At 46.5% G+C, this 10,520-nt stretch overlaps 1 pseudogene; it reads left to right on the top strand.

Annotated features, from left to right (window-relative positions):
* The first annotated feature begins 7,000 nt into the window (after nucleotides 1–7,000).
* Nucleotides 7,001–10,318, top strand: LOC148834107 (uncharacterized; annotated as a pseudogene).
* Nucleotides 10,319–10,520: the final 202 nt, after the last annotated feature.

Raw genomic sequence — 10,520 nt, 5'->3', positions numbered from 1 at the left:
TACCCTGGTGCAGCCTCTTCAGCTCCTTTTTCACCTGGTCAGCTGTGATGGTCAGCCTGGCCAGGGGGGTGGTGCTCATAGTGCTGTCAGGGCTGCAGGTGTTAATGGCGGAGGTGTTGGAGAGTGGCAGCTGTGGGGGATGGGGGGTGAGTAGCTGTCGGGGGTTGTAGCTGTAGGCGGCCATGTTTGTGGGGGGATGGAGGAGGTGTTGGGCAGTCGCAGCTGTGAGGGCTTAGGGAGCGTGTGGCTGTGGGGGGATGGGTGTTGAACCACAGAGGGCCCCGAATCAAACCTATTAAAGGACTGGTTCAGCCCGTTGGCCATCTCCAGGTTCCCCTCAGTTACACCCCCAGTCTGTTTGACGCCAGTGATCTCTCTCATACTGCTCCATAGGTCCCTCACCCTATTCCTTTGCAGCTTGTCCTCTACCTCTCGTAGGCGTCCTTGCTCTTCTTTAACTTCTGCTTTAGTTCCCTTTGTACACGCCTAACCTCCTCCCTGCCCCCCCTCCTAAAGGCTCTCTTCTTGTCATTCAGAAGAGCCTTCAGGTCGCTGGTGATCCAGGGTTTGTTATTGGGAAAGCAGTGTACGTCTTTGGTGGGGATGGTGTTGTCAATGCAGACGTTAATGTAGTCAGTGACACAGTCCACCATGCTGTCTATGTCGTCCCCATGTGGCTCGCACAGCACATCCCAGTCGGTGGCCTCCAAAGCAACACGCAGATCCTCCATAGCCTCCTGAGACCATCTCCTCACAGTCCTCATGGTCGCAGGTTGGCGCTGGACAATAGGCTCGTACAGTGGTGTAAACAGGGCAAGGTTGTGATCTGATCTGCCAAGGGGGGAAGGGCTGATCATCTGTCATCTGTCGTCAAAGTTCCAAGACGATATAAGGAAACCAGAATTGTTGAAGATCTGTTGGGGTTCAGTAAATGCTGTTGCAATGAATCAGATAGAAACCACGTAAATGCACCAAATTAAAAGTGTAACGCTACGGGGTTCACGTGGGCGCCCACGCCTGCTGCCGCATCAGGTCGGCCCGGGCCTCCGGCGTCACTCAACAGGGACCCAGCCTGTTGAGCTAAAGAGAGATCTCCCCCCCCAGCCCAGCGGCTGTGGGCCCTGCTATCACAGGGAAGGGCGGTGACGTCACCACTCCGGTAAACCGGCTCTTACACACTCATTGGTGGCCGTATGCGTTACAAAAGATATGGTGAAAGATATATACTTCTATTATTTTGAGAAGGCAAAATCTTATCTAATGTTTCTTCCACGTAATCACCAGAGACGTTTCAGTCCTCCCGAATCTGCTTCAGTAAATCCAACCAGAACTGAAGGTTTTATTGTGTTAGATTTGTTGATTCAAACTGCTTTGTCAATAGTGCATTTGTCCTGTAGCATAGTCACCTGTATGAGTTATTCTTCTGAACGTTATATGAATTACATTAAACCATAACTGGTACAAGGAATAATGTACTTCTCATTGCTCCTTCGTGACCTCTCCCTCGTAACCTTTTTAAACTTCGCGGTTACCAAGAGTAAGGTTGAGGTCTGGGGGGGGGGGGTCTTTTATGTTGAAACAATGTAGTTCTTGGATGAAGGTTAAAATACTTTTACTTTGCAATCACGCAAAACTCAATAATAGGATTTTGGAAAATGACAGCTTTAAAATGAAAATTAAGGACATTGTACAAACATATTGGAGGTGAGCTCAATTAACAAATTCATATAGCCAAAAATGGGAATTTATAAAGTATAAGATAAGATTAATTGCCATAAAAAAAAGTAAAGAAGCTGGACGTTCTAATAAAATATTAAAAGGAAGAGGAAGTTATTAAGGCACTTTGTGATCTTACTGATGACAGCAATACTAATCAAGCAGATGCTTGTCAATTAGTTGGACTGCAAGCTGAGCTGGATGAACTATACATAGAAAAAGCAAAAGGAGCTTTTGTTAGATCCATAAGACGATGGCTGGAGGAAGGTGAAAAAAACTCAAAATACTTTTATAATTTGGAAAAAAAAGAATGGAGATTATACATCACTTAGTAAACTTAACATAGATGGCTGTGAAACTCAAAATCCTGTAGAAATTTCGAGAACTGTATCAGATTTTGATGGTAAGTTATACACTAGTAAGGCATGTTCTACAGATAAAATGTGTAGAAAAGCTCCATTTTCTGAACTCATTAAAAGAAGACTTTAAAACTATAGACGAAGGGTTTAAAGCCATCTGTGATAAAGAGGTATCCATCTTTGAAATTAAGAAAGTTATTAGTAAGCTCAAGGTTAACAAATCTCCGGGTAATGATGGCCTTACCACTGGATTTTATAAGACCTTTCGAGACGGTTGGCTGAATTTCTTCTTCTGGTGTTTAAGGAGTCAATTGACAAGGGAGTTTTACCAACCTCGATGACTCAGGGCTTAATAACCATAATTCCAAAACCAGATGAAGATCATTTGCTGACAGACAATTGGCGACCTATCACTTTGATTAATAATGATGGAAAGATTCTTGCTTCTGTTTTTGCAGAGAGACTGAAAACAGGCCTTGACTTAATTATTGATGAGTCACAGTCGGGTTTCATGAAAGGAAGACATATGTAACAATATTCGATTGGTGTTGGACCTTGTAGACCATGGTGAACTTATTGAATTAATATAGCTTTATTCTATTTGTGGACTTTTATAAGGCTTTTGACACAATTGAACAATCTTTTATTTTTGAAAATCTCATTTTTTTTGGCTTTGGTGAGTATTTTCAGAAGGTAGTTAGAACTTTGTACAATCAAGGTAACAGCTCTTAAATTGGCTCATGGAACCTCTCATAGATTTAGAATTGGTAAGGGAATTCGACAAGGATGTCCCATAAGCCCATTTTTATTCCTGCTGGTCACACAAGTTATGGCTATTCATATAAAAAGAGATGTGTTTCAGGGTATTCAAATACAGGATAGAGAGATAAAGTGCTCCCAATTAGCTGATGACACAACGCTATTTTTAAGAAACCATGCAGAGATTGAGAAGGCAATTAAGTGTATAAAGGTTTTTTCCTCTGTTTCTGGTCTTTCTCTAAATTTAAAAAAATGTGAACTGATGGCTCTTGGGAATTGTGATGTCTCATCCATATGTAATATTCCTGTTAAAGATGTAGTTGAATATCTTGGTACTAAGATTTCCAAAAATCCCAAAATTAGAAATGATCTAAACTTTTCTCCAATAATGCATTCATTTGAGAAAAAACTTGACTTATGGTTGTTAAGAGACCTTTCTTTAAATGGTTGAATACTTTTATCTAAATCTGAGGGCTTATCTAGATTAGTTTATGCTTCACTGGTTCTCAATGTTCCACCTTCAATTATTAGGAAAATTGACTCTAAACTTTTCAAATTTATCTGGAGGAATAAACCTCCTTATCTTAAAAAAGAGATTATCTGTCGTCCACAGGCAGAAGGGGGCTTAAATGCTTTGGATTTTAGGACATCTAATGCTATTTTTAAGATTAAATGGATACAAAACTATTTTAAAAATAAGCAAAGTATATGGCATATAATCCCCAATCTGATATTTCAAGAAGTAGGGGGTCTAGAGTTTTTACTTAAGTGTAACTTTGACATTGGAGAAATCCCCTTGAAATTTGCTAGTTTTCATAAACAAGTACTTCTAACGTGGTCACTTATGTATAAACATAACTTTTTCCCTCATACATTTACTAATTGGAACAATGGATATATAAAAGTTAGAAATAAAACCTTATTTTTTGAAAATTGGGTCAAGAATGGTATAATTTGGATTAAACAATTAATCAATGCTGATGGTGAAATATATAGTTACACTGAGTTTGTTAATAGAACGTAGAAACGTTGGAAGAATTTACAGCTCACATTAGACTACAAGGAAAAGACATTTTGAGTTTTGGCTGTAATAAACAATTTTTGAGATCCCTATTGAAAAATGATAATTTACTTGCGGTAACAATATATTGGAATTCCTCATTTGGAAAACGCATTGACTGGAAAAATATTTGGATGATGCCCAGTAAATATTGTATAACCGATAAGGTTAAGGAGGTTTCATACAAAATAATTCATCGAATTTACCCAGTTAAGACTCCTGTTGCCCAGCGTTTTAAAATTAATATAGATGACAAATGTGTTTTTTGTGACAATAGCCCTAAAACTATTCAGCATTTGTTTTGGTGATGTCCCAGGGTAAAAAGTTTCTGGACTAAGTTGCAAACTTATATTAAAAAAGAAACCAATATTGATATTTGTTTTGATGAAAAAGATGTTATGTTAAGTTTCAGCCCCATCGAAAACAATATTAAAATTTCGTTTGTAATAAATTTAATTATTATAATGGCACGTTATTATATACATCAGTGGTTCTCAAACTTTTTGGACCAAGTTCCACCCCTAATCCAACCAAAGCATCCAAGTACCAACTACAAGTCATCATCTCATAGGAGCCCCATAAATTCTCAATGACCAACATGAGTGTACGTGCACATACTCACACATACATATAATAAATATTATAATAATAAACTTTATTTGATATAGCGCCTTTAAAGGTGGCTTCTCAAACCGTTTTACAGAAAAAAACAGTAGCAACAACAAATAAAAATAATAAAAAAGCACAATTTCAGAGAGGGGGGTGAGCCTGTTTAGTTGAGCAAAGCAGAGGTGAATTAATTTTTCGAGCCTTGATACAATTCACAACAGAGTCTAACAGATTTTAAATCGTCGGGCATTTTCTGGACGGCAAAGGTCTCGCGGTGGATGTTGTAATGCGTACATTATTTTCTGGAGCAACCTCTCTAATTCATGCAACTACACCGTTATGTCGGCTTGTCATCGCTCTAGCACCGTCTGTACAAACTCAGACGCATTTTATCCAGTCGAGGCCATTCTCTTCGATAAATTCATTCAGAAGCTGAAATATGTGCTCTCCTGTAGTTCCTGTTGGTAGCGGTTTACAGAACAGAAAGTCCTCACGGGACACGCCCTCAAACTCGTATCTAACGTAAACGAGCAAATTGGCCAAATCGACTAAAGACTCATCTAATTGCAGTGAAAAACATCTGCTCATCTTAACGCGCTCTATCAGTGTACTTTTGATATAATCCTTCATTTCAATAATTCTATGAGTGACTGTGTCTTTCAGGGGGGGCAGCAGGTCGAGCTGTTCAGCAGCTTTTTCTCCACATATAATACATGTCAGCTCTTTTGCCAACGGGAAATAAGGTTCTTCAAAAATAGTGTGGCTTACCTGCTTTAGCAATCCGCAAGCTTGCATTTTTCCGTGTTTCCGTTTTTATTTTAAGTTTTTATTTCATGCGCATGGGAGCGAAACACAGAGACGCTCAGTGTTTTTTTCTCAAATTAACTTAGAACAGTTCTTAAATATTTTTCTGTTATCTATCACGCTTTCCTGTGCTCACAAGATTACCAGCGTTCGTAGCACGTATTTCTATGCATTCCTGTGTTTACAACATTGGCATTGTTCCAAAATCATGCACATTCTCCTACCTCCCTATTTGCTGGAGATACAGTAGCTTTTTTTTAATACAATTGGTCACTTGCGTCCGTAGCATGCATTCCTGTAGAGTGGTATAGAATTACATAGTAGCTCTGTGTCCACTGAAGTATTAGCGCACGCTCTATCGTAGCACGTAGGCTGCGTATTCGACACGTATTAAAATAGAAAATATGAAAACCCGTCCTGATTTTTCAGCGCACACAACACAGTTCCAGGGTCATATGGTGGCCCTCCACGTACCACTGCTGGTACGCGTACCACAGTTTGAGAACCACTGATATACATAAAATGAGGTGGTCTGGGAAGACCCCTTTGTTTGAGCATTTTAAAATGGATGTAAGGGGGTATTTGCAGACTATTTGGAAGTGCAAAAATATGAAACATTATTTTTGTTTAATTTGCTTAATCTTTTTTCATAACTTGAATTTATGTAGTAATATGTACCCCTGACGATCTTTTTGTCTTGAACTGTTATATGTACTCTTGTTTGTATTGTAATTTTTGTTATTCTGTTAAGCATAAAAAAAGACAAAAAAACAACTGCAATCACACAGCTGAGTGGTCGGTGACCTGAGTTGCCGCTGCGACAAGGCAGTATGACGTCACCTGCGCGACGAAGGTGCAAGCTCAGGACAACGACACAGCTTCAGGGACGGATCACTGTCCTACCAGAATTTCGTCGGAAAGAATCGGGATGTCGGAGTCTGTCTCTAATTTACGAACCCAGCTCGCGACAGCTGTACAGGTTCTTTTCAGAGGGGCGAAGTTGCAGATCTCTTCTAGGGTCCGATTCTGGTGTCGCTTTGCAGAACCGACTGGCCCGCCTTACAGAGGCATTTCTGAGCAGATCGGCAGAGCTTGAAATCACACGGCTTGCCAGCGGCGGATTTGCACGTCTGGAGGTGGAAACAGCCCGAGTGAAGCAGGAGACTGAAGCGCTGAGGTCCCGGCTGCTGAAGAAGGAGTCGGCGGCAGGAGCAGACCGGGGACAGGTGGCTCCTCCTGGGGTCAGCGGCGGTGGGGTCCGGGTCTGTCCCGGATCACAGAGGAGCTGAGAGGGACAGGGGCCTGTAAGTGAGGACGAGCTCCGGGCTGGAGTCACCCGGACTGAAATATAAAACAGATAAAACAGGGTGCTCTTTGGACCCGATTGATTTCCTTGGAAGGGAAGATGAGCGTCTTTTTGACTTGAGAAAAGATTTACTGAACCTGACTGTGATGCGGGGACTGACAAATTCACAGATCTGAAATGACAACATTAGCCTCAAATATTTATTCTAAAAGCAAAGGACGCCTTCGAGTAAAAGCTTAGTTTTCCTGTAGGGTGTTTGTTTCATTTTCTCAAACGAGTAGGGATCTTTGAAAAACAAATTGCTAATACAAGAAATTGTATATTAAAGAGGAGACCGAGCTGCAGCAGGGCCTGAGAGGGAGGAAGACCGACTCGGTGACGATTAATATGCGGAATGAGAGGCCATTTGGCTGCAGTCAGTGTGGGAAGAGGTTCAGTCATTTGTGTGACTTAAAAAAACACCCACGGATTCACACCACTGAGCGGCCCTACAGCTGCAGTCAGTGTGAGAAGAGTTTCGGTTGCTTAAGCGTCTTAAAAAATCACCAGCAGATTCACACAGGCGAGAGACCTTACGTCTGCGGTCAGTGCGGGGAAGACGTTTCATCAGCTGAGCAGCTTATCGGTGCCTCAGCGGATTCACACCGGCGAGAGGCCTTATGTCTGCAGTCAGTGCGGGGAAGAGCTTCAGCTGCTCGAGTCACGTAAAAGCCCATCAGTGTCTTCACTCAGGTCTGTCGCTGCAGTCAGTGCAGGAAGAGTTTTCACCAGCCTGGGGATTTCAAAGAGCACCAGCAGATCCACCTGTTCAAAAAGCCATTCAGCTGCAGTCAGTGCGGGAAGTTCACTCGCTCGAGCAGCCTGAAGAAGCACCAGCAGATTCACACAGGGGAGCGACCGTTCAGCTGCAGCCACTGCGGGAAGAGGTTCACTCGCTCCAGCAGCCTGACGGAGCACCAGCAGATTCACACAGGGAGAGACCGTTCAGCTGCAGTCAGTGCGGGAAGAGGTTCACTCGCTCGAGCAGCCTGAAGAAGCACCAGCAGATTCACACAGGGAGAGACCGTTCAGCTGCAGTCAGTGCGGGAAGAGGTTCACTCGCTCCAGCAGCCTGAAGAAGCACCAGCAGATTCACACAGGGGAGCGACCATTCAGCTGCAGTCAGTGCGGGAAGAGGTTCACTCGCTCCAGCAGCCTGAAGAAGCACCAGCAGATTCACACAGGGGAGCGACCATTCAGCTGCAGTCAGTGCGGGAAGAGGTTCACTCGCTCCAGCAGCCTGAAGAAGCACCAGCAGATTCACACAGGGGAGCGACCATTCAGCTGCAGTCAGTGCGGGAAGAGGTTCACTCGCTCCAGCAGCCTGAAGAAGCACCAGCAGATTCACACAGGGGAGCGACCGTTCAGCTGCAGTCAGTGCGGGAAGAGGTTCACTCGCTCCAGCAGCCTGAAGAAGCACCAGCAGATTCACACGGGGGAGAGACCGTTCAGCTGCAGTCAGTGCGGGAAGAGGTTCACTCCCTCCAGCAGCCTGAAGAAGCACCAGCAGATTCACACGGGGGAGAGACCGTTCAGCTGCAGTCAGTGCGGGAAGAGGTTCACTCGCTCCAGCAGCCTGAAGAAGCACCAGCAGATTCACACAGGGGAGAGACCGTTCAGCTGCAGTCAGTGCGGGAAGAGGTTCACTCGCTCCAGCAGCCTGAAGAAGCACCAGCAGATTCACACAGGGGAGCGACCATTCAGCTGCAGTCAGTGCGGGAAGAGGTTCACTCGCTCCAGCAGCCTGAAGAAGCACCAGCAGATTCACACAGGGGAGCGACCATTCAGCTGCAGTCAGTGCGGGAAGAGGTTCACTCGCTCCAGCAGCCTGAAGAAGCACCAGCAGATTCACACAGGGGAGCGACCGTTAATCTGCAGCCACTGTGGGAAGAGGTTCAATCGCTCCAGCAGCCTGACGGAGCACCAGCAGATTCACACAGGGAGAGATCGTTCAACTGCAGTCAGTGCGGGAAGAGGTTCACTTGCTCCAGCAGCCTGAAGAAGCACCAGCAGATTCACACAGGGGAGAGACCGTTCAGCTGCAGTCAGTGCGGGAAGAGGTTCACTCGCTCCAGCAGCCTGAAGAAGCACCAGCAGATTCACACGGGGGAGAGACCGTTCAGCTGCAGTCAGTGTGGGAAGAGGTTCACTCGCTCCAGCAGCCTGAAGAAGCACCAGCAGATTCACACGGGGGAGAAACCGTTCAGTTGCAGTCAGTGCGGGAAGAGGTTCACTCGCTCCAGCAGTCTGAAGAAGCACCAGCAGATTCACACGGGGGAGAGACCGTTCAGTTGCAGTCAGTGCGGGAAGAGGTTCACTCGCTCCAGCAGTCTGAAGAAGCACCAGCAGATTCACACGGGGGAGAGACCGTTCAGCTGCAGTCAGTGCGGGAAGAGGTTCACTCGCTCCAGCAGCCTGAAGAAGCACCAGCAGATTCACACGGGGGAGAGACCGTTCAGCTGCAGCCACTGCGGGAAGAGGTTCACTCGCTCCAGCAGCCTGAAGAAGCACCAGCGGATTCACACGGGGGAGAGACCGTTCAGCTGCAGTCAGTGCGGGAAGAGGTTCACTCGCTCCAGCAGCCTGACGGAGCACCAGCAGATTCACACAGGGGAGAGACCGTTCAGCTGCAGTCAGTGCGGGAAGAGGTTCACTCGCTCCAGCAGCCTGACGGAGCACCAGCAGATTCACACAGGGAGAGACCGTTCAGCTGCAGTCAGTGCGGGAAGAGGTTCACTCGCTCCAGCAGCCTGAAGAAGCACCAGCAGATTCACACGGGGGAGAGACCGTTCAGCTGCAGTCAGTGCGGGAAGAGGTTCACTCGCTCCAGCAGCCTGAAGAAGCACCAGCAGATTCACACGGGGAGAGACCGTTCAGCTGCAGTCAGTGCGGGAAGAGGTTCACTCGCTCCCGCAGCTTGAAGAAGCACCAGCAGATTGACACAGGGGAGCGACCGTTCAGCTGCAGTCAGTGCGGGAAGAGGTTCACTCGCTCCAGCAGCCTGAAGAAGCACCAGCAGATTCACACAGTGAGAGACCATTCAGTTGCAGTCAGTGCGGGAAGAGGTTCACTCGCTCCAGCAGTCTGACGGAGCACCAGCAGATTGACACAGGGGAGAGACCGTTCAGCTGCAGTCAGTGCCAGAAGAGCTTTTCGCACGTAAGCAATTTGAAGAAGCACCGGCAGACCCACACGGGCGAGCGGCCCTGCGGCTGCAGCCTGTGCGGCAGGAGCTTCAGCTGCACCTTGAGAGAGCACCAGTGGACCCACATCGGCGAGCGGCCCTTCTCCCGTGGTGAGTGCGGGCGGAGCTCCGGCTGCTCGAGCAGCTTGAAGAAGCTGTACACCTGCGGGTTGTGTGGGAAGAGCTTCGGCCATTCCAGGATCTTGAAGGACCATGAGCGGATCCACACGGGGGAGCGGCCCTATGACTGCGGTCAGTGTGGGAAGAGCTTTGTTTACTCGAATGACCCCAGGCGGCACCAGTGAGTTCACACAGGGGAGAGGCCCTACAGCTGCCCACAGTCTGGGAAGAGCTTCAGTTGTGCCGTCCACTTGAAAGAGCACCGGCGAGTCCACACTGGTGAGAAGCCGTTCAGCTGCAGCCAGTGCGGGAAGAGTTTTAGCCAGTCAAGCAGCTTGAAAAAGCACCAGAGAAACCACTAGTGGAAGACACTTCACAGTTTCCCCTGGTGCGTCCAGAGCGCTAGTGTAGATCACGCTGCTGTAAGTCTATGTTGGAACTTGTCCGCAGGCGCTTGGCGGTGTCGCAGTGTGAGAGGGGGAGGAGCCGCGGCGAACGCCAGTAAAAGTCAATGCCCCTCCTGAGGGGGCGGAGGTACCAGCGTGAGGCTAGCAGAAACCAAAA

This window comes from Atractosteus spatula, chromosome 5, assembly GCF_055471065.1.
Source record: "Atractosteus spatula isolate fAtrSpa1 chromosome 5, fAtrSpa1.hap1, whole genome shotgun sequence".
Classification (NCBI taxonomy): Eukaryota; Metazoa; Chordata; class Actinopteri; order Semionotiformes; family Lepisosteidae; genus Atractosteus; species Atractosteus spatula.
Note: the sequence above shows the minus strand (reverse complement) of the source record. Positions and strands in the feature narration are given on the sequence as shown.